This window comes from Catharus ustulatus, chromosome 14 (assembly GCF_009819885.2).
Source record: "Catharus ustulatus isolate bCatUst1 chromosome 14, bCatUst1.pri.v2, whole genome shotgun sequence".
In the NCBI taxonomy this organism is placed as follows: domain Eukaryota; kingdom Metazoa; phylum Chordata; class Aves; order Passeriformes; family Turdidae; genus Catharus; species Catharus ustulatus.
Genome location: NC_046234.1, coordinates 9,239,813 through 9,264,915, shown reverse-complemented (window position 1 = coordinate 9,264,915; position 25,103 = coordinate 9,239,813). Strand labels below are relative to the sequence as shown.

General features: G+C 40.0%; 1 long non-coding RNA gene across 2 annotated transcripts in view; it reads right to left on the bottom strand.

The window, feature by feature from the left end:
* LOC117002772 overlaps positions 1 to 24,607 on the bottom strand; it is a 131,174-nt gene extending 106,567 nt beyond the window's left edge. For both annotated transcript variants that reach the window (XR_004419388.1, XR_004419387.1), the window contains exons 1-2: positions 24,223 to 24,607; positions 15,430 to 15,492 (exon numbers count right to left, since the gene is read on the bottom strand). This is a non-coding gene — a long non-coding RNA (uncharacterized LOC117002772). The remainder of the gene's footprint in view (positions 1 to 15,429; positions 15,493 to 24,222) is intronic.
* Between the last annotated feature and the right edge of the window lie 496 nt (positions 24,608 to 25,103).

Genomic DNA, 25,103 nt, shown 5'->3' with positions numbered 1-25,103 from the left:
CAAATGAATTACAAACATCCAGGTAGCAAAGGTATTTGACCAAAAAAACACCAAAAACAGAAAAACATCACATGGGGAAAATGGGACCACAGACCACAAGGAGACTATGACATGCTAAATTGGGACCTCCACTCTGGACCATTAACCTCAGTAAACCAAATAACTGCATGCTTAAATTGACTCTGAATCAGGTAGATTTGGAATCTAATTGATTAGGAATTAATAAATTATAACACAGAGTTAACCTATAAAGATGGTTTTAGCTCTGGGAGAATTCTGAAGAGCTGCATCTAATTTCAACAGGCATGGGTATTTATCAGGTTAGTTCAGTTTAATCATTGTATTTCTGGCTCACAAGATAACTAGGTAAAAGGGGTCTTTAATTTTAAAATACCAATCCTACTTATTTCTTAGTACTTTTAAAAACATGAATGTCTTTTGAAATAAACATTCTCAAAAATCTGTATCACTAACATAATCAAATGAGATTTAGGCTTTCAAATATGGCAATACAAGCAAGTTTGGGTAGACAAGTGGGTAGGCATATAAATAAGTTTATTCCATGTTAAATGAAAATACAAAGTGTGAAATGAACTGGATTAAGACTCAAAGTGAAGTATAACCACTTCATCTACAATTTATTTGCAGTTATATCAAGACTCTTAATTCATGCATGCAATTGTAGCTGGCAAATACCTAGTGTAAGCCAATATTCTGTGCAGCTATCTTTCCATCTGCAATTCTGGATGGAAACTATGAAAAATGCCTGAAAATAACATCTACAAGTTGGAGGTTATGGCACTGAATAACAAGAATGACAAAGTGAAAGGACAGAAAATCTGATTGAGTGACAACCACTGACAAAACTATGGAAGAAGAAAGGGATGCGTAAGCAAGGAGACAAGAAAAAGAAGTATTCCTAATCACTTCCACTATATATAAACTGATTAATGCTTAAAAATAACCAGCACACTGTCATCTCACACTTCCAAATACAACTCCTCAAAGCAGTTTCTAATGTATGTTTCTGACAGCCATGAATCAAAGAGACCTACTATTTGGCATGAAAATCTAGAAAGGAAATTGTACACTGCCAGTATAAATGTACCAAAAGTAGCAAGAGTTTGAAGGTAATACGTCAAGTTGTCCAAACAGTCCTCTAGATTGTATATTTTGTCAAGATGTGTGTCACACATAACAGGAAAATAGTTTAAAGGAATATAGTCCTTCCAGTGAAATACTTCAGTGTAATTACAAACCAGTTATCCATTGCTCTGTATTACCTAGTGGTCTAGCATACCTTAAATGGACAGATACTTAATCTTATTTTTTAACCTCCATAGTAGGTCAATGCCCTTCACTTCAATTGTATTCTTCCTTCCAGAAAAATGAGGCAATGACCCTATTAACCATTTCCTTGAGTTCAGTGATGGCACAGTGCTCGCTTTGCAGAGCGTGTTACAAATAGAGTAATGATATGGCCTGACAAGCTGCTTGACTGCATATTATTTGATTCTCACAGGGCCACTAAGTGTGCAGTGAAATTTGTGCTCATAAGATAAACTAGGCAGCATTAGTAATTATTTCATTCTGTGGCTGGAATTCTCAAGAGGAGGTTACTTGAATCATCTCAGAGCTGATGGGCCAGCAGTGTGGACAGAGGAGAAAAGGACAGAAGCAGAGAGAGCACCTGGGAAAACGCAGGGAGTCAGAGCAGCCTTGAGTCAGATGGCTTAGGTAAATTCTGAAATCCAACCTATTTGAGAGAGGCATCCTGGGGTGCTTCTAAAATTCTGACACACTACCAGGAAAAGCCTAAAAAAAATTCGTGTACTGCGCTTGTGAGTATCACAGACTCAGCTCATCACATACAACACTACAGGAATCAAAATTGGCAATATTCCTTATTCATTACTATGTTTCTAGTTAAATTTCAAGTCAATTTAGAAGAGCTGAGGAACATTCATCCTATCTCCATTGCAAAGAAATTTTGAGATTATTGCTTCACACTTGTCATTTTTCCATATCACTATAATGAGAACTGTATGTTCATTGTACATACATACATACACTGGGCATGTGTCAGCTCAACAGCTTGAGACTGTTGGTACTGAGGGCTGAAAGGAAATAAACTGGTCTTTAATAGCATCCATGAGAGCGTTGCAGTATTGTCAGGAATAAAACACATTAAATACCTGGCTGAAAAATACAGTCTTTTATTTGCACCCTTTGGCTGGTTCACCTTTTGCCATTCTGAGGAAAGATTCCTTTTTTTTCCCTTTTTAAACAACAACTATGATGATCCTGAAAAAATAATAGCAACAACAAAAAGAATTTGGGTAGTATATCTGGGACACTTGCCTTAAACTAAGCAACAAATATGGAATACCCCAGGATTGGTTCCACGTGTTGATAATTGCTGCTTAGAGAAGTCGGAAAGAAAATATGGGTAACAGAAAAGTGAAGAACTGTTGCTCCCTAGTGCCTAAAGAAAGTAATCCCTTGATTACAAAGCTGAGCAGTACTGTAAAGGAAAAACAATTAGGTGATCCATGCATCTCGAGCATTTAACTGTAAGCAGCACGATATGTTTCATTGTATTCTAAACATTTTGCTCCAAGATAAGTATTTCAGAAAACACTGACCTATACAGAATAGAAATAGCTTCCCACATTCAATCATGTTTCAACCATCTCACAAATAATTCATGGATAACAGAAAGTAGTAAAGGCAACTGTCAGAAGCTGGATTGCAGTATCTGTGTTGTGTGCTTACATTAGTGTGTTTACAAAGAATGGATTAAATTTAGGTGATCTTGCATTTGAATTTAGTATTTATATTATGAATTACCATGAAATTTTAATGCATGGACTGCTTTAAATGTACTTTCATTCATGTATCAAGGAGTACAAGCGCAGAAAATAGTACGTTTATCCATTCTTAAGGCATTAAGAACATAATCACCTTGTGATTGTAAGCTGTTTTGTTCTATTTTATTTATTATTTGACATAGTACTTGGTTTTGTAGATTGGGCTACAGCATTTGCTGGCAGAAGATGAACCTGACATCATTTTAACTATTCTAGGCTTTTACTGCTCTCTAGTCAGTGCTCTGTTTATTGTCCAAACTATGAAAATTACAATGCATCTTCAACTAAAACTACTCTTTATTTCTCCAAGCCCCTTAAATGTTACTCTAAAATTATCCTGTTTTACATGTAGTCCCTCTGTAAGGTGCTTCCAAAGTCCTTTTAAACCACTTGCGAATCATTTAACACTTCATCAAGCTATTTGGTACCTTTTTATAGATTTCAAACAAGACCTTCCATGCTTGACCACAGCAAACAGGACAGTCCCAGTGCTGTGAGAACCTCACACCAAGGCCCAGCCAAACTGGGCATTTATTTAATCCTCCAAGGGCTCCACACAACTCTCTCTCTTTTTCATGCACAGACCTTTCCCTTCAGCTGTTAACCCTGGATGGCCTCTTCATGCCCACAGGAGTCAGGACACGTCCAGCCTCTCTGGTCTCCTCCTGAGGAGAGGGGCAGGCAAAGTGCCCTCCACTCCAACAAATTTGAGATCAGCTATTAGAGCAGGGAGCTGAACTGGGTAAAAGACAATGTGCCCAGCCTCCAAAGAGGGGAGGAGAGGGAAAAGCTGTCAGCCCTGCTGAGCACAGCAGCCCTCCCCAGCCATCCTCTGTAGCCTGCTCAGCACTGGGAACAGACTGGCTCCACAAGTGCACCCCTATAGTCACACCCCTACAGTTACACCCCTACAGTTACATCCCTATAGTTACACCCCTACAGTTACACCCCTACAGTTACATCCCTACAGTTTCACCCCTACAGTTACGCCCCTATATTTACAGCCCTACAGTTACACCCCTACAGTTACACCCCTATAGTTACACCCCTATAGTTACACCCCTACAGTTACACCCCTATAGATTACACCCCTACAGTTACACCCCTACAGTTACACCCCTACAGTTATACCCCTACAGTTACACCCCTATAGATTACACCCCTATAGATTACACCCCTACAGTTACACCCCTACATTTACACCCCTATAGTTACACCCCTACAGTTACACCCCTACAGTTATATCCCTACAGTTGCACCCCTACAGTTACACCCCTACAGTTACACTCCTACAGTTACACTCCTATAGTTCCACCCCTGCAAGTCTTGGCTCCTGTGAGAATTGGAAATCATCTGCCCCACATCAGTGTGAATGCACCATGCAGGCTTTTCTCACTCAAACCCTTGTTACAGTGATGGGTTTGACCTTGGCACCATTTGAAAGAGTCTCCTGCTACTGACAGCCAGTGCTGGCCTGTTGTATCCCACAATAATGAGCTCCACCTTAGCGGAGCCTGGATCGATTTCCCTGCCAGTTGTCAGCCCTTACTGTAGTGCTGTGAAATGAATAAGTAAGATCAACAGTGCTATAACCATGTCCCTTGGATCATTGAAATATGCACTGTGATATAATAAAGTGACTTTGCATTTAAGCAGTGGCCTAGCAAAAAAAAAAAAAATCCTGATAGTGCAGAAACTTTCTCCTCACAATATTGATAGCAATATCAGGCAGGAAAAGGATAATTCATTTTGCTCTATTTTTATGTAGAAAGTATAACAGGCTTAAAATATTACCCATGTTGTTTCTTCAAATGAGTTCAAAAATTAAAAAGTATTAAAAGTATGACAATTTACTTATGCAAAAAAAAAGAACATATCAGCATGATCATTAGAAATTTTAATATTTGCTTTATTTTCTCTATAGAGCATGCATTCTTCACATCTATGCACTATGGGTGGGTTTGACTCATTGCAATAATAGACCAATTATGAAAATGAAGGAGCACAACAATCATGAATGCATTAAAAAACATTTTAAAAACCTCAAAGAAAATCAACCATGAAAGGGTGGTTTGCCAGCTTCAGTATTCATGTCCTCTCTAATACCATAAACCACTACTCAGTTTATATATTGAAATATCCCAAACTATTTTTTTTTATGAAGACAAAAATGAGGATTATTTTCATGTATTTATTTTCAAGATAGTGAAATTGTCCTTATTTAAATCAAACCATTAACAGCATTTCCCAAGCAATGCAGTATTCTGGCCTACAGGAAGTCTTGCCAAATAGTGAAAGAAACTGGGTGCCACAAATGGGCAAGACAAAAGCTCTTTCACCAAATTAGACTACATTTTAATCCTGAAGTACATCTGAAGAGAGGTTTGTGTCAAATCATTGCCACCTTCAGGTGAACTGAAACAAAACTGAAATTGGAAACAAAATAAAGGCATAACTGAAAACAAAATATAGTCAAATCTAGGGAATTAGAAGCAGGGGTATTTATGTTGCCCAGGCTCAGAGGTTTATCCTCGGGGACTCAACTTCCAACACCTCACATAGACAACAATGAAAACTGTGCAGAACAAATCAGAGAATGTGGCTTTGAAGTGTGACCAGCACAGAGGATATACAAAGAGCTCAGTAGAGACAGGGATGATGGAGATTTTATCACACCCAAAAGGCAAGGGTGACAGCTGCCTGGGAAAGACATGGCAACTGGAATTAATAAAATGCAGATGAGATCAACACTGGTGCCTTTTAACACGCTGGTCTTTTGTAGGTAGAGCATGTAAAGACCTCTCTCAAATGCAGACCTCTCCTGTGCAAATGTGAAGAGATTAACATCTCTAGAACTGCCAAAAGCAGAGTGGAAGAAAATGAAGAGTCATGAAGTTATCACACAGATTCATTAGCCAACTGATTGGCGCTTTCCTATTGCTGCTGTCATGGAAAAGGAAGACAGGAAGACAGATTCACATTTATCTTAAACACCTCCTAGCAGCAACTCTCAGGGAAAGTACATAATCTCGTCTCTGAAAGGTGTCTAACACTAACAGATTTTCAAGATAGCAGGTGCTAACTGTGGAAAGAGCGACTTTTATAAAGTACAGGCTTATTTAGAAAACTTGGCATTTCCCATGGTGTTTGTGTTATTGCCATTCTGACCACAATTACAAATGCAAGAAGTCCAACCACTAAAGATCTAGATTATTAACAAACAGGACCTAAAACCCACAGCAAATACTAAAAAAAAACCACCAAAAAAACAACTTAACAGTAAATGGTGGCAAAGCAATAAAAGTCTAGAAGATGAAGGCATACTTTATATAAACTTCTTGCTGACAAAATCATAATCATTAACCAAAAACTAATTGTACCAATATTTTATACCAGAAATAAGACTTCAAATCACTGAGGTAAAGATGAAACAGTAATGAAGAATTCCTGAAGCTAAACTGAATATTCTAAAAGAACAGAACATTCATTGGTATGAAGACACAATCTTTACCAGAAAATCATTTACACAGTGTTCTGGGCAAGCCTTCACATATCACAAGCCTTTGCAGAGTATGCTTCAGAAAAGAAGTATTCCCATTTTCTATCTTTTTACCTTCATAAAGCTTGAGTTCTCTATACAGAATAGCCTTAAAATCTTTCCAATAGTACAAACCATGAGGTTTTACAGCTAGCACAAAAACAGGCTCGTTAAAATGCCAACAGAGATACTACAGTTACACTGCTATCTACAGGAAGATTTCTTCTCTGTGAGTTGTAGGAATCTACAAAGACACATTAAGGAAAAGTGGTTATTGATAAGAACCTGTCATTTTTTTCCTGCATAGACATTGACATTTAAAAAACTACCAAAGTCTGAGTACCATCAGTAATTTTATTTTTTATATACAATATTATTCAGAGCCTTCAATTAACTGCAGGGCTACATCTTACTGAATGCTGCATGGAAATACGCAAAGAAATGGCTCTTTTCAAATAGCTTAAAAATCTAAATCTAAACAGACAGTTGACACAAGAAGCAGCAAGACAAGATGGGAAGAGTCTAGTGTAGACAATTAAATATACACAGAAACATATGCAAAAATACTAAACACATATGGAGAATGCTTACTAGAGTTAGGAAATTTAAAAAAGGGCTCAATGAGAAACAAAGAGAAATAAAGCTGAGAATTGCTACTCTCCTCCCTGCCACTACCAACATGCAATTCTGATTCATTATCTCTGCAAGGTGAGCCAGTATGGCAGGAGCAGATGCCACAAATGCCACTGTAGTAAGAGCACTAAGTGTGACAGAGGAGAGGAGTAAACAATAGGGTTCAGGGTGCAATAGCAGTTTCTACAGCAGGAATTACCCTCTTTCCCTCTTTGGGGCAGTGCTGGACTTTGGTTTTCATGAGAGCATTAAAGAAACTGCCATAGGATAACCTTAAACTTTGGGGCTACAGCTCACTCTTGTCACAAACCGGTGAGCACTCAACTGCAGTGCAGCAATAAGAATCACACGGTGATTTTTGGCATTGTTCAGTGCAGGGTCAGGAGTTGGACTTGATGGTACTTGAGGGTTCCTTCCAACTCAGAATATTTTATGATTCTGTAATAAAAGCAACACTCCAAGTTATGAATAAATGGTCTGATGTACAGTGCTGCTGAACAGAGAAACAATGTGTTTGACACTTTCAGTAATAAGCCATGTGCTTTAGGAGGGTCAAGGAAAGTTCTCTTTGAAAAGCCCAAGTAACACCTGGTTGCTGTCAGGATGTTTGTTCTTGCCTCTTCTGCATTCATCTCCATTTTGCATTGTGTTCTCATCAGCAAGGTTCATGTACCTTAACAAAAAATGCAACAAGCTGGCTCTACTGAATGTATTTTTAATGTGTCTGAAAAGATTCAAAGCAATTATAAGGTATATTGGCACTTGGCTGCAGTTGGAGTAATCACTCGCTTTATCTCTTTGCCTGCAGTTCTGTAGCATGCCTGTTCGGCACCAGCAGCTCCTGGAGTCTGGTGTGAACCCAACACAGATGTTTTCCAGTAGTTAATCTGTGACTGTGACCAATGTCTCCCAACAAGAGCCTATTCCAGCTCCAGAAAGACTGAAGGAAATGCAAAGTGAGACTGGAACAGCTTTATATTTTACAATGCTCTCAACAATACTGCCAACCCTTGTCTTTGGACTTAAATTTTTTCCCATGTTCACAATCACTGAGGCTTGTAAAACTGTCACATTTTAACACAACTATTGTATTCTTCACACTTGCAACTAAAATAATTACTTCAAAAAGCGCAGGTTAAGACTCGTGTCTCTCTGAAGTAAGACAGTTTATCCAAAATCAATTCAAGTAATACTCCTTGAGATAAATTTATGTGAAAGTTTGTCAGCTCTGTGATTCAAGAATTGAAACTCTTTATGAAACACAGGCAGAGATTTTGAATGGTGTGAGAAGAGGTGACAGATATGAAGAGTCATTTCTTTTCCTTCAGTCTTGGTGTAATCATGCATTTGTCTGATAGCGAATGTGCTAGAAGTACATATCTCCTAATCAATCTGTCACAGTGCTTCGTTTTTCTACATCACACAGTCATTCTCTACATTATGCTATAATAAAAAGTTGAATTTTCAAGCTTCAAGGAAGAATAGTGGAATTTGTAGTTTTAAATTAGAATCTTATTCTAATATTTCGCCCAAAACTCAAGATGTCTCTTACTTGCTACCTCTTCTTAAGTATTAAAACGGCCAACAAAATCAAGCCTATCCTGGCAATAACTGTATTTTGAGAGCACACTTTAGGGGTGTGGGTGTTGGTTTTGGTTTTTTATCAGACTTTGATTCTGTGGCAAAGATATATTATTTCACCTTCTGAGGACAATGAATAAGGTTACTTTCCACTGAAGCAGGAATTGTCTAATCATCACAGGAAATGACCATCTTAGAAATTATGCAGAGAAGAATATTTGCCTGACTTTTATTTTGAAAAGAACATACGCAGTCAACATAAGAACAAATTTTAATGGAGCAAAATGGACCATTATTTTGTAATAAGACAATTTCTTGTTAAACGTTACCTCATGATCACCTTCAAACGCGCAGTCTAAAAAAAAAAATCTTCTCATCATTGCCTACCTAAGTGTGCCCCATTAACTAGGTAAAACCAGTAGTTCATCAACAAAATCAAAAGATAAATAAGTGTTAATACTGAAGGTAAAGAAGATACAATCCAGTAAAAACTCAAGTTAGGAGGAAGAATAAAACGATTCTGTACTTGGACATGGTGGTAGTAGGAACTCCCTCCCCCTCCCAGCAATTCTACTTTGTGACAATAAAGCTTCAATTTAAGCCCACAATTATCACTTGACAGCATTTGAGGAATTTCAGTTATTATCTGCTGTTGGAGCTACTCCAGTACCCTCAAGCATTTTAGAATTTCTCAGCTGATTTCACTGTAAAATTTCTACTGCTATAGCCTGTAAGTATGCGCACAGGGGAATCAGATCCACTAAGTATTCTACAAGTAAAAGAATTGGGTTCTCCCAAGGTGATTGAGCTTGCAGGGATGTGGATCCCAGTATGAAAACTTAGGAAGGAATAGGATAATGTTATAGCATAACACAAGAGCTCAGTGGAGTCACAAGTTTGTCCTTCTCTATCCTGGCAGCAATCCTGGACACCTTTTCTCACTTCAGTGTCACAACACACCTGCAAGAAAGTCTATCAGCTGTGGAAGGTTTCTCCTATTGTGGGAGACCACCCTGGAGAGATGGCTACTTCCAACCTAGATTACCCTTGGATGTGAAGCCATGATGAAAAAAAAAAACTGGAAATGGCTACAAAAAGATCACACCTCTGGGGTGGCAAAAAAGCAGTGGAGAGCAGGCTTCAGGCTGCAGGATCTTCAAGCCAGGTTTAAAGCTAGCCTTAAATATGAGTGAGATTTCCAGCCTCCTTCAAAGCAGCAATAGCCCTGGATACTTCTCAGGCTGACAGACACTTTCAGCTATACAAAATTTAGTTCTAGTACAAACTTTGCAGTACAAATTAAAATTGATGTGACTTGACTTGCAGCAATTTTTTTCAGCCTAAAAAAATAGTCAAAAGGGCTAATTTGCCATGCTTATGTTGGTCTTGATTTTATTAATATTTCTGCTCCTCTTCCCTATTTTTCTTTTCTACCTTTCTGGTTTTGTTTTTCTCTTCATCCTACTCTCCATTGCATTTGTCATACACATTTTTCTTTCTTTTCCTTTTCTCCAAAATATCGTTCCATGGCCATACTGAATGGACTGCAAAGAAAACAATTCCTCCTGTTTCATGCCCACTGATTTCCCACACCAGAGAAGAGATGCTGTTTTTCAAAGTCCCAGTTCAGCTCAGCAAGGAGGAAGTGGCTAATGCCAAGAACAGCAAGAAATTAGTGTCAGCTCATTATGAAGGAAAAAAAAAAAAAAAAAAAAAAAAAAAGAGAGAAAAAACCCCAAACCACCCAACACCTGCAAAGCTAGAATTTCAGATCAGCAGGATGAGAGAGATAGCAGTTTATTAATACCATTAAGGCAAATTCTCAAGATAAACTGTCTGCATGACAGGAGTTCAAGCCTTTCTTTGCTCTATTTGCGATTGGCATGGGGTCCAGTTGGATCTAAGCCATTGGGATTTGGAAAAATAAGATTAAAAGTAGATTGAAATGCAATATTTTAGCTGAGTAAATACCCAGGAAGGTATTTGCAGGATGTGTCCTTACAAAGAGAACAGAAAGAGAGCGTGTCAATGAGTGTAAGCTGCATTATCAATGCTATTGTAATACTGCAGCTCTTCCCAGTCTGACACCACCATTCTGGCAGTTTATGACAGGCTGATTTCTTCCATCTCCATTACAATCCAAATAAACAGAGATTGAACCACACATGAACCCAGCAGTACCTGAATTATAGAAATAATTTCAATACTATAAATGCTTAGAAGCACTGGATATGATAGCTCTTGAGCTCCCTTGCTCTTTGGCTCCCTTCAGTCACTAGCAGGCAGGTTAGATTTTCCCCTTTAAGACAAAAGGGTCTTAGCTCAAAGGCTGGTATTTTGTGTGGGTTTTTGACCACCACTAAAATTGGCTCCACAATATGACACATCTGAGAACTGGACACATTTATTTCCAACCTAAATATATTTATATCATTTTTTCCTAATTTACTGCTCCATTTCTGATATATTTATCTGGTTGGAATAAGCACAACAAAGTCTCTCAGACTCTTCTTATAAGACTCTCCATTCTCCTGAACATCCTAGTAGCCTTTCTTTGCACCTGTTCCAGTTTGAATTCACCTTGATTAAAAGCAGGAAAAGAAAACGATTACAAATATCCCACATTATTGTTTCTGTGGGACCTAGTTCAGGTGTTTCTCACTTCCTTTGCTAATGCAAATATCTCATCTGGCACAGTGTAAGATTGTATTTGCCCTATTCATTGATGTTTTTGCACTGATGACTTGCAGCCGTCCTATGACTTTCTCCTCTTCTGTCATTTCCAATTAACAAGCTCCTAGCTTATAGCCAAAATGTATTGGTTTAGTGCATGATCTTGCACTTTGTCCTATTGAATTTCATTCAGATAGTATTACTGTAGTCCTCAAGGTCATTTTATTCTTCCTGTATGGAATTCTGAACTCCCCCTGTGACAGGGCCCAGAAGACTTTTCAGCTTCAGAATAATTTCTTTTTTCAAGGGAATTACTAAATTTTTAAAACATGATATACCAGGAGGATTTCTTGAGGGACTGACATGTAGCCCCACTACCTGACATGACCTTAGTGTCCCTGGCAGGTTACAGTAATGGATATTGTCTCTGCAATGACTTTGAAGTACTTGAAGCAAAATTCCAGAATATTTTGGTCTTTCTCTCCGAAAAACAATGGTTTCCAGAGACATCTAGGCACTCTACTTACCCATGGTACCAGTGGATCTATGCATTTTTCACATTTCTGACTATCTCCAGTTTATTGTTTAAACTAAAGTCATCATACTTAAAACTTCACAGCACTGCAGTTGTTACATCTTGACACTAAACAGGTGCCTATACCTGGAGATGTCCCAGGTGACTACACATATTTACTGGATATAAATATAGATATTTACAGCTACTTAATTTATCATGAAAAAAGTTACCACAAGGAAAACCGCTTATCTCTAAAGGCAAGTCTAACCATTATCAATTTATGACAGTGGAAACTTCCTCAAGTTCAGAGAAAAACACATGTGTATGCTAGCTCCAGGACACTGGAAAATTGAAATATAAACTTGAGTGATGAACAAACCAATGCTAACTCCATGAAAATGAAGTTCTTGGCTTATGTCTGATGATCAATCTACCTGTGATACAAAGAAATCTATTTTTTAGAGCTTTTTCCTCCTGCTTTTGGGTTTTCCATCTCAAAGTTTTGAATGATGACCTATCTTGAGAATAACTATTTTCATAGTATTTTACCAGACAGCTTAGAAATACTTAGAAAACAATGCAATTGATACACACTAAGACTTCAGAAACATTAGCCACACCACCAGCAATAGTCAAAGAAAGAATGAACAGTGGAGAAAGATTTTTACTCCTTAGCTGGCAGATCAGGGGCACAGAAACTGCATGTCAGTTTTGCCCTTGGGTTTATTTACACAGCAAAACAACTCTTGAAATTCAGAGGTCCATTTCTATCCTGCAGGACAATTTTATTGAAACAGTCATTCTGCTGTTACACTAAATACTGCATGTGGGAACAAGTATTCTAATGTGCTGCATAGAAAAAACCTAGCACCTTGTGAGAATCCTTTCTTCTTGTCCCTTCTGCCTCTCAGCATCCTTCTTCCTTTAGAAACTCAGAGAGAAAACACATTTTACCATGGACTTGGGTGTCACCTTCAGTCTGCCTTCTGACCTGATGTAATTATGGGAGGCAGAGGACACATCTACACTCATCTTCCCCTGTAACCTGCAGTGATCACACTTCCCAAGATACAGGGAGTAGCCCAGGCAGACCTTTACACCAATTCCTAACACCTCTTCCTTAATGTTATTAAACATTTTAACAATGTCATTTTCTCAACACACGGTATTTGCTGGACTGTATTCTCATATACTGTGCCACTCCTCAAAATGTAAATGCAGCTCCAAAACATTCCAAAATAATTAGGCAAACTTCATGAACTTGAAGAGTGCAATTAATTGATAGTGAAGTGGGAAAATTGGAGGTTTTCCAAGAGCCTCCTGGAGCACTCACCTGAGTCTAATAAGCAAAACCCTTCCAGTGTCCCATCAAACTCTAAACACATTCCTTCCAAAGACTGTAATGAGAACACGGATTCTGAAAATCTAAATTGTCTTTAAATTAAGCACAATTTTTTAAAATAATTTTTAATTTTTTCCTCTGGTTTTGATACATTTTTCATTACATAATTGGAAGAATTGCCTTCAAAAATTTTATGAGATCTACAAAAGCTCATTCTTTTCTCTCTGCAGAATACTGTGTATTTAGATTTTTAATAATTAAGCATTACAGCTCCCTGTCATATTGTCTCATAGAATTTCAGAGAGGAAAGTCACAGAGAGAAGGATTATTCAAATTTACTACAGAAAGAGAAACAAGTGCGTGTTGGAGTGCTTGTCCTAATGTAATTCTCTTCAAAACTGCCAACAGTCACGGCAGTGAAAAATGGTTTGTGTCTTGGGCTACTGTCATAGGTTGTAATACAGAATGTGACCAAAAGTATGTATTCTACCACCATCCGTTGAAACCAGGTGGGGCATTCATCTTTATATTTTCACAACCCGTCCTTTCTCCAGGGAGATATCTCCTGTTAATGGGCAACTGAGTCCACTACATGACTGATAAAATTACATCATCCCATTGGGAGATGCTTCAGCCAGGGAGAGGAGCCAAACCTTTCCTACCTAGATAAAAACTGTGATTTGGAACACCGGAGTAGCCTTTTTTTCTACTGGACTCCAGAGGAAAACCGGACCTTTCCACATCACTGGATTTTCAGAGGAAAACTGCACCTTTCTACAGGATCACTGCTTCAACTGAACCACATCTGTCACTGTAGGAGGATGCAGCCACCATTTAATCAGACTGCTACCAACACCCTGCCTGACAGGGTGTCAAGTTGTATTCTGACTGTGTCAGTGTTTTGGGTTCGTTCTTTGTAACACTGTATTTCTATTTTAATTTTGTTGGTAAAGAACTATTTCCCATATCTTTTCCTGAGAGCCCCTTAATTTCAAAATTATAATAATTTGGAGGGACGAGGACTGCTTTCTCCATTTCAAAGAGAGGCTCCTGCCTTTCAAACCAGGAGAGGTTTTCAAGCTAATTCCTGTCAGCTTGTTCCCTTGGTTTTAAACATGAGCAGATGAAATAAAAAATGGAAGGAGAAAAAGAATCAAAGACAGGCATAAGTGACACGGACTGTTCTTTAGCTCCTCGTACATAAACATGTGTCCTGAGGAAGACAGGTTTTGTCACTAGCCCTATGACTAGCCAAGTTCTAGAATTCTATGTGGACTAACATTGCTTGGAAGCAAATCGCCATGTGGAGCAGAATTGTGGATAAGCACCTAAAGATAGGAGAGAACACAGGCTAATTTGCAAAACATGGGAAGGTTTCCTATGATGTTATCCTTGGTGCAGATATCCAAATACCTTTTGCATGAATCAGGAAATTTCAGCATCATACCAAACGGATATTAAGGTGGGAACATGGACCTCAGAGTTAGGGATCTCTCATGTTTAGGCTACCTTGTAAGGAGCTTTCTAGGAAACTCAACTGAAAATGGGGGCAATTTTCCTGGTTAATAGAGAAAGACTCAAGTACAGCTGTTCTTCTGTCTGGCTACAGAGGCTCCCAGTGGTGGATACTGGGCTGGAACCCCAACACAGCTGATAATTCAGCTTCAAGCAGTTGACCTTTGCTTTCCGTTGCAGTAAAATCACACTGAACTGTTTGGCTGCCATGTCAGTGCAACATGTAATTCATCTGTCATTCTGCCTGAATTATGCTCTCTTACAAAAAATGTTGATCCTAGATGATAAACTGATATTAACATACCAAAGAACAATTAATTTCAAATATTTGAATATTTAAAGGCTACAATTCATTTCATTACCTCTGTATGCTCTCTGATTTCTAGGTCTACAGTATTAATAAGGCAAAATTAGTTTTATTCTATGAAAAACATTTTTCTGTTTTATTATCCTACACAAGTATTCTTTTATCCTGGCAATAGAAAACACAGAAGCTTGTCATTCATGTCTGCAGACTTAAAGATCCATTATATTGTGTGGTGATTTGCTGTTAAATCTGGCAGGCGTTTTGTTAGCAAGTGTAAATAAAGGTACAACCATTCTGGAACACTGGGGTATCCCTCACATTCAACAAAGCACGAATGTCAACAGCTTGATGGATATATTTTATACCAGGAAAACCTATTTCAATTAAATAGCTGTCATTTTAAGAAAGCCCATCACAAAATAAACAAGTTGTCTGGAAGAACAACTGTTTTACCTTTACTCCTTCTCTTGAATGATGTCTGTCTTCTCCAAGAGATTTGTACCAGCCTGGTTGACACTGAAGTGAAAAGAAAAAAAACAAAGAAGGAAACTACACCAACAGCATGGCCACTTCACAAAAGTAATTTCTTTCTCAGTAATTTATTGTGCTGCTTTCTTCTGCTTATTTACTGGTACCTTCAAATTGCTGCACATTTTGCTAGGTAGAATGCTGAACATAGTGATCCTCCTTCTCTCCACTTCCCATACTTTCCACAATAAGTTGCTTTATCCAAAGAACTTCTTCAGAGATGCATTTATTGTATCAAACTAATGCACTATAACATAATAAAAATTGCTCTCCCATCTCTCTGCTTCCCGTGCATCTCTACAATAACTAACCTTAATCCTGACAAATTTTACCAGCTGTCAACCCTGACACTGCCTAGTTGCTTAAAATAAATGTAAAACCAAGAGCTTTTGAAGTGTAAAAAGAGTAATTAATTTTTTACAGGATCATAGAATGTCTTAGATTGGAAGGGACCTTGAAGATGATCTGGTTCCAACCCCTCTGCCATGGGCAGAGACACCTTCCACTAGACTAGGTTGTTCAGAGGCCCATCCAACCTGGCCTTTGGCACTTCAGTAGATGGGGCATCCACAGCTACTCTGAGCAACCTGTTCTGGTGCCTCACCACTCTCACAGGGAAGAACTTCTTCCTGACCTCTCATCTAAATCTGCCCTATCAATTTAAAATCACTGCCCCTTCTTCTATCACTCCATGCCTGTATAAGGAGTCTCCAGCTCTCTTGTATCCCCTCTAGGCACTGGAAGGTTGCAGTGAGATATCTCTGGAATCTTCTTTTCTTCAGGCTGAACAAGTCCAACTTTCCCATCCTGTGTTCAGAGCAGAGCTGCTCCAGCCCTCTGAGCATCTTTGTAGCTTCCTTTGTAGCTTGTGGACCCACTCCAACAGGTCCATGTCCTTCTCAGGTTGTGGTCCTGGGGCTGGATGCAGTGCTCCAGGCAGGGTCTCACCAGAGCAGAGTTGAGAGGGGCAATCCCCTCCCTTGACATTATTTGGATGCAGCCCAGGACATGTTTGGATTTCTGTGCTGTGGGCACACATTTGCCAGGTCACACTGAGCTGCTCATCCACATACAGCCCCATGTCCTTCTCCTCAGGGCTGCTCCCAAGCCATTCTCCACCCAGCCTGTGTTTGTGCTTGGGCTGGTCTCAACCCATGTGCAGGAAGCCACACGTGGCCTTGCTGGTGAATTTGCACAGACCCACCTCCCCAGCCTGTCCAGGGCCCTCTGGGTCCATCCCTTCCCTGAAGCACCAACCACACCACACTGCTCAGTGTCATTGCCAAACCTGCTGAGGGTGCATTGTACGAGTCCTTGTGTAATATTTCCTTTTGGTTTGTAAAAATAGTTTTGTTTTCTGTCCTAGGTAAGGTTTAGACTAAAGAATCATGTAAGTCAGTTTCTGGGTTGGTTTTTTTTATTAATTTTAAATTACTCAGATTACATATTTAACTTCTAAGGTTTTGGTTTTTTTTCCCTGCCAGTGTTGTATGTGAGGCTCATTAAATACTGACCTAAATACATCTCCCTACATTTCATTGTAGCATGGCAGATTTTGTGATGGTTCTAATCAGGCTTAGTAGAGCTGCCCACCTCAATTCCATTAAGGAAAATTCAACACACGCACACTTGCACCCCTAAGCTATTGGTGATTCCTGGATCAAGCAAGCAAAGCCTACAGACATCAAACAGCTGTGTTACTTAATAAAAGACATAATTTTATATCTAGCCTGCTTCTTTCCTTTAATTTTTCTGACCCCTGAAAAGTAAAACAATGAAATAGAATACAACATTAAATAAAACCAGAACTTTAAACAAACTTATTAAAATAACAGTTTTTCAGCTTCCAGTTTATTTTCTGTGTCTCTCACCATTCAGTTTTGCTTTCTATTTTATACTCTAAATGAGGCTGAGGATACTGAGAAGGCAAAAATATGACAAGTTATTTTTGCCAATTCTGCTTATTCTACAAATGACCCTTATCAGAACTTCCTTGTGCTAAACACTGCTGCTAGGACTGATTGAATCAGATCAGGGTTGTTGCAATTTCATTTAGGAAAAGAAAAAAATTTCAAAAAATCAAATTTATATTTTGTTCTAAATTATTATTTAAACATAAGTATTACATTAAGTGTCTTTTAAAAAGCAGTAATAAAGTTTCAGGGAAAAAACCCCAATTTTTTCGCATTCTGTGTAGCCTTATAGGCCAGTAAGGAGTGGGCTGATCGAAAAAGCACAAAGCAGGTGAGCTCCTCACTCTCGTGAGTTACATGGGCATGGGGTGGGGCTTCCTCCGCCGGTGAGCAGCAGGCTGGTTCAGAGAGGCCCCGAGGGAGCACGGTGAACAGGAGTGTGGTGAACAGGAGCACGGTGAACAGGAGTGTGGTGAACAGGAGCGTGGTGAACAGGAGCATGGTGAACAGGAGCGTGGTGAACAGGAGTGTGGTGAACAGGAGCACGGTGAACAGAAGCACAGTGAACAGGAGCGTGGTGAACAGGAGTGTGGTGAACAGGAGTGTGGTGAACAGGAGAGTGGTGAACAGGAGCGTGGTGAACAGGAGCGTGGTGAACAGGAGCGTGGTGAACAGGAGTGTGGTGAACAGGAGCACGGTGAACAGGAGAGTGGTGAACAGGAGCGTGGAGTGGTGAACAGGAGTATGGTGAACAGGAGCACGGTGAACAGGAGCACGGTGAACAGGAGCACGGTGAACAGGAGCGTGGTGAACAGGAGCGTGGTGAACAGGAGTGTGGTGAACAGGAGAGTGGTGAACAGGAGCGTGGTGAACAGGAGCACGGTGAACAGGAGCGTGGTGAACAGGAGTGTGGTGAACAGGAGAGTGGTGAACAGGAGCGTGGTGAACAGGAGCACGGTGAACAGGAGCACGGTGAACAGGAGCGTGGTGAACAGGAGTGTGGTGAACAGGAGAGTGGTGAACAGGAGCGTGGTGAACAGGAGCGTGGTGAACAGGAGAGTGGTGAACAGGAGCGTGGTGAACAGGAGCACGGTGAACAGGAGCGTGGTGAACAGGAGTGTGGTGAACAGGAGTGTGGTGAACAGGAGAGTGGTGAACAGGAACACGGTGAACAGGAGCACGGTGAACAGGAGCGTGGTGAACAGGAGTGTGGTGAACAGGAGCGTGGTGAACAGGAGCGTGGTGAACAGGAGAGTGGTGAACAGGAGCGTGGTGAACAGGAGAGTGGTGAACAGGAGAGTGGTGAACAGGAGCACGGTGAACAGGAGAGTGGTGAACAGGAGAGTGGTGAACAGGAGCACGGTGAAGAAAATTATCTGGCCAGATAATTATGCTCAATTATGCTTCATCTGTGAGACAGATCACCACCTCTAACATCAAAAAGGAAAGAAGGGTAGTCGTGGTGAGTGACTCCCTTCTGAGGGGAACAGAGGGCCCCACATGTCAACTGGACCCATCCCACAGGGAGCTGTGCTGCCTCCCTGGGGCCTGGGTATGGGATATCACTGAGAGACTTCCTGAACTGATTCAGCTCTCTGATCATTACCCACTGCTGATAATTTAGGCTGGCAGTGATGAGATTGAGGAGTGTGAGGGCAATTAAAAGGGACTTTAGGGTATTGGGTCAAGGTAATGTTATGGAACAGTTTATACTAAGTGCCGTGATGCAGTGCCTACAAGATGACCAGAGTATCAGACCCAGCCAGCATGGGTTTAGGAGGGGTAGGTCATGTTTGACAACCTGATCTCCTTCTATGACCAGGTGACCCACTTGGTGGATGAGGGAAGGGCTGTGGATGTTGTCTATCTGGATTTCAGCAAGGCCTTTGACACTGTCTCCCACAGCATTCCCTGGAAAAGCTGCAGCCCGTGGCTTGGACAGGAGCACTCTGTGCTGGGTTAAGAACTGGCTGGATGGCCAGAGAGTGGTGGTGATTGGTGTTGCATCCAGCTGGGATCAGTCACCAGTGGTGTCCCTTTGGGTTCCCTGCAGGTCTGTGCTGGGGCCTGTTCTGTTCAATATTTCTATTGATGGATGAGGGTATTGAGTCTTTCATTAGTAAATTTGCAGATGACACTAAGCTGGGAGCGTGTGTTGATCTCTTGGAAGGGAGGAGGGCTCTGCAGAGACCTGGAACGTTTGGATGGATGGGCAGAGTTCAACAGATGAGGTTTAGTAAGTCCAAGTGCTGAGTCCTGCATTTTGGCCACAATAACCCCCTGCAATGCTATAGGCTGGGGATGGTGTGGCTGGCCAGTGCCCAGGCAGAAAGGGACCTGGGGGTGCTAATGGACAGCAGGATGGACATGAGCCAGCAGTGTGCCCAGGTGGCCAAGAAGGCCAATGGCCCCTGGCCTGTACCAGGAACAGTGTGGCCAGCAGGAGCAGAGAGGTCATTCTTCCCCTCTGCTCAACACTGGTGAGGCCACACCTCGAGTGCTGTGTCCAGTTCTGTCCCCTCAGTTTAGGAAGGACATTGAGACACTTGGGTGTGTCCAGAGGAGGCAACGAGGCTGGGGAGGGGCTGGGAACACAAACCCTGTGAGGAAGGGCTGAGGGAGCTGGGGTTGTTTAGCCTGGAGAAAAGGAGACTCAGAGGTGACCTCATCACTCTTTACAACTCCCTGAAAGGGGGCTGTAGTCAGGTAGGGGTTGGTTCTTTCACCAGGCAGTAACCAACAGAACCAGAGGACACAGTCTCAAGCTGTGCCAGGGGAGATATAGGTTGGATATTAGGAAGAAGTTTTTCACAGAGAGAATAATAAAGTATTGGAATGCTTTGCCTGGGAAGGTGGTGAAGTCACCATCCCTGGCTGTTTTTAAAAAAGACTGGATGTGGCACTTGGTGCCATGGTTTAGTTGAGGTGTTATGGGATAGGTTGGACTTGATGATCTTGGAGGTCTCTTCCAACCTAGCTGTACTGAGATGCTGTGTGATAGCTATTATAAGTGCAGCTCCAACATCACAGCCTTAACACATAGCATCAAAATGCACTGACAGAGAATAAACAGCTGTTAAAAATGTGTAGGGCAGATAAAAAAAGTTATATAACACAAAACCCACAGTCAGAGGAAATGCATACCTCAGAATTTGTTGTTGTTACTGTAGTTAACAGTCAGTTAGTTAGAACATTAATGATCCAACAACCCACAAACCAACAGTTAATTGCAAGTAATGATTGGCTTCTTGGGGGTTATTGCTTAAATAAATCTTAAAAGTTGTGTGCTGTTAAGTATCTTACTATTTTCTTAAAGTTGGCAGTGAAGTCCAATGGTTAGTTAGTGTTAGTCAGCCTTACCATTAATCCTGATCCCCTGAGTCCAACCATTAATTCTAATCCCTCGCATATGTCGAAAGCAAAGTACAAAAGTCCCTGATTGTCTTCAACAGTTTATTTGGAAAAATGTTACTGAATATCTTGACAGCAGAAAAAGGAAAATGTAGCCTCATAGTCTTGTTCATGCTCACAGTAGAAGGAAGACATGCCTGAGTGCTGACATGTCTGACATGGCTCAGAATAATTGCCACCTGTTTTGTTTGGAAATCCTCATGTACAAATTTGCAGTCATCATACATTACTGGGACTGTGTGTTTTGCTTCCAAAAAACAAAGGAAGTTATTAAAATTAACTAAACCTAGATTAAAAGATAATGGCCACTCTAGGGACCCACAGCAATACAGAATTATAGCAACACATAGAATGTCATACATTGCATTTGATAGTCCCTTTACTAACATCAGGCTCTCAGGTCAGACTAATTATTTGATACAATAAAATGTCAAAAAACATCAAGAAATATCAATAAGCTGTGGAGAGGGACTTTTCCTTTCATATGTCAACAGATAAGATCCTTGCAACAAATCTGAAATTTCATGTGGTTTCCAAAGGTACTAGGAGTCCAAGTTTTCCATCTTAAAAGAGTAGTTCAGGGAACTGATAGAGAGATTTGGTCAAAGCCACCAATGTAAAAGAATACCCACACACTACAATACAACAGGTAAGTTTGATACCTCTGGATAGTTGGATTTGATGTCTCTGGAAGTCAGATATGTCTGGTTTTATATTTTTAAGATACAGAACCAATTGCACCATTTCTGCTGAGAAATCATAAGATTTCTGGGACAATAAATCCAATACACTTTTAGATACACAGACATTACACATTTGCTATCAGTGACTCCTGAGCTTCTGAGGGGTCTTGTTAAAGGTAACAGGTTCACTCCATAGACAGGACCATCCCACATCCCCACTAAGCTCTCTGCAGTAAGGGGAATCTCTTCCAGGGTAGGGAAGAAGCATAAAGATTTCTGCTGTTTTAGAGTTTAAAACATAATTTAGTCATGAAGGAAACAGTAGGGTAAACAACAGGTAATAAACCAAGAGAAATAATTAAAGCCGAGTTCATAAGCTACAAGGTGAACTAGAGTCACAAAAAAGCAAATCCACATAAAGGACTACTAGTCTAAGTGAGAATAATCTAGAAATACTCATATCTGCAATATGTTTCCAAATAGGCAGCTGCCAACACCTGTATTTATGAGTAACCTGAGACATAGAAAGGCAATGACCTGCAAGCAATACCAAGCTAAGAAACCTACAGATCCTAATGCACAGTCCTTGTGATCCCTTTCTCTCAGAGAAACCTACAAAGTATAAGATTGCATTAATAAATAACAAGCCCTTTCAAGCCAAAATTTAAGGCCTGAGACAATTAATTATTTTTAAAAATGTCTGAGAATTCTACATATCCTTAGAGTGACCATTTGGACTGGAGGTTAAAAAAAACCCAAACAAAAACAAACAAAAAACCCTGTAAATCCCAAATCTACCAACTGTAATTCACCTTAAATGTTCCTGAAACCTGAATTTTATGAGTCTCGACTGAAATGCATTGATGTGTTCAACTTATTACCTCCTTTTTCTCTTTAAGGTAATGATTCACTTCAGTTTTACATCAACCTGTTAAAACAACCTGAAGGGCGTGAGTATAATTTTCATCATCTCAAACTTCATGTATCAAGAGAAAATAAAGGAGTCAAGACATCACTTTCCCATTCTAGTTTCTTTCCCATCTAGGCTGCTAATTGAACTGGTACTTTCCAAGTGTGAATTTTCTGAAGCATTGAATTTCTCAGAACAGATGAAACAGAGGGTAGGACTGTTCTCACCTACTGCCAGATCCTCTAACTAGTGCTGGTCACTGACTAGATCTCACCTCTATTTCACAGCTGTAATTTTCTAAGCTATTTCTTTTGTACCTCCTTAGCTTTTATTGCTATCAGATACAATTCTCATTTTCTAAGAATTGTTTTTTTCATTATGCTCATCAGAAAAAAAAGGCTACAGATTTAGACATCCTCAATAGTTTTTCCTACAGATAAGACTCACAAGATACCTTTAAACAAAATATATGGAGCTATTTCTGCATAGAGCAATTACATACAAGAAAAGGTTGTGTGGGTATTGAGAGAGCTGTGCTATTATCAGTATTTATTTTTTTATTACAGCAGTGGTACCTAAGCTCTGACTGTTTTGAACACTATTTTCAGGTATTGCAAGAAACAGAATCCTTAGGCCTGGTATACTTGCTGACATCACTGGTTGTACTTTAAAAATATGTATAGATATTTACCCTTAAGAATTCCCTGTCTGGGGAATTCTGGTCTGATATATAGAAAAAAATGTTAAAGATTGAGAAAGTTTGGCTCAAACTCCCTCAGCTACTCAGAAGACAAAAACTTAAAGTGATCACACAATGAACCTGTGAGTCTCACAGACACCATGGTGAGACTCACAGGACTGACCCTTAACCTCGGAACTCATGGAAATGCTTTTCCTTTTTTTGATAAATTTATCAAGTCCCATCCCTGTCACAATACACACAGTACAGGTGGAACAGATGTTACCTAACCATTCAGTCCTGTGAATGAACACAAATAAAAGTACAAGGAGGAAAACAATGCACAACGTGATCACAAAGCACAATTACAGCTTTCACCTCCTCCTCATTCTGCCCTCTGTCCTATAGTACTAAAGCAGATGAAATGAGCATTTGTGACTTCAGGCTCCATCCCACCCCAGCCCTGACATCTCAGGAGGTGCCTGTGTTCCCACAGACTTGCAGCAGGCAACCCTGTAAAGCGAATATTGCAACCACTCACTATAATTATTACATAAATTATTTGTTAGCAGGAATACTAACCTGCCACAAGACAGCTGCCTCAAGAAAGTTTAGAAAAGTCTTAATAAAATATGCATAAGTAACTATGAAAATGTAATAGATAACTGTCAAAATAACTTTGAATATAGCAAAACATATCTGCTGACTTACCAGCAAAAAAGAATTTATGGTAATAAGTTTTGGAAAGTAATACAGCCATGTTGCTAAAAATGCAGAGCAGCTGCTTCAGTTATTATAAAATGGCTAATTTTTACTCATTTGTGACATGGTTTTGTAGATGGGTAACAGCTGCAGTTTCACCCAGCTGCATCCTGATGCTAAAAGCACACTTTAAGCCATCAGATGAAAGTATAGATTGCTTTACTTTACAGCACTAAGTACCAGTGTCTTTCTAAGAAATACCCTGAAGGTCATTGGCAATTAAAGCTCCCCAAGGTCTCTTTCACTTGGGGAATGGTGACTGGCAGACACAAGGTCTCCACAAGTCAGACACTGTACAGCAACATAGCAAGTAGTAACTGAGCTGCATGGATTTAAAATGATGTTGAAAGGGCTTCCTACCTGGTACAAGTTGCTACTCCCCCTCACAGTCTGGAACCCTAGATGCTGGCTCTTCTCCTTAATTGCTGAGGTAGCACCACAAATTTCTCTAGTAAGAAGTGGGAAAAAAAAAAAAAGAAAAAAAAGAAAAAGAAAAAAAAAAGAAAGAAAGGTTCTATTGGCTGCTGCCTCCTTCTTGAAAAGGTTACTTCAAATGCCTTTCTCACTCCCTATTTATTTTCTCTCCCTCCCAGAAGAGCAGTTTAGAGGGAGAGTAACGGAGTGTTTATCCTGGCTCTGAGGATGCACGCTTGTGCGATAACTGCCTGCTCCCTGCAGTATAGCCGGCATGATGTGATGTGCATACTAAAGCAGCTTGCATTAGGCAAGGCTTAGCAGAGCCAGCTTCCCAGTCTCCACCTTCTATATCACACAACGAGCTTGCTTCCTTGAAAAGAGTGGGGCTGTAATGACAGGACGAGAGGGCTCTGGTTAGAGTATAAATGCATTTTCTTTGAAGATAGTCTTTAAGGGAAAGCTTATATTTATGTATCACCTCACCTATGAGAGCACAGCAGCAGCTTTAAGTGAAAAGGCAATATAGTCATATAAATGTGCAAAAATTCCCTGTTGTTTGCTGTCATTTGACAGATGATATTAAAAGCAAAAACTAATGAGACATCTCCAGTTAGGAAACATTTATCTGCTGCCATCTATCAAACAAGCAAAGGCATAAATAAATAAATAACGCCACGAGAAGAACAGAGAGGCTTAAATGTCTACAGGCTCAAAGATAAATGCATGTATTTATACACTTTAGTCATGACTGAACAATTGATACTTTATGAACAAAAATTGGCTCTAAAGTACTACATTTATCATAAATCTGAATAAATATTAGA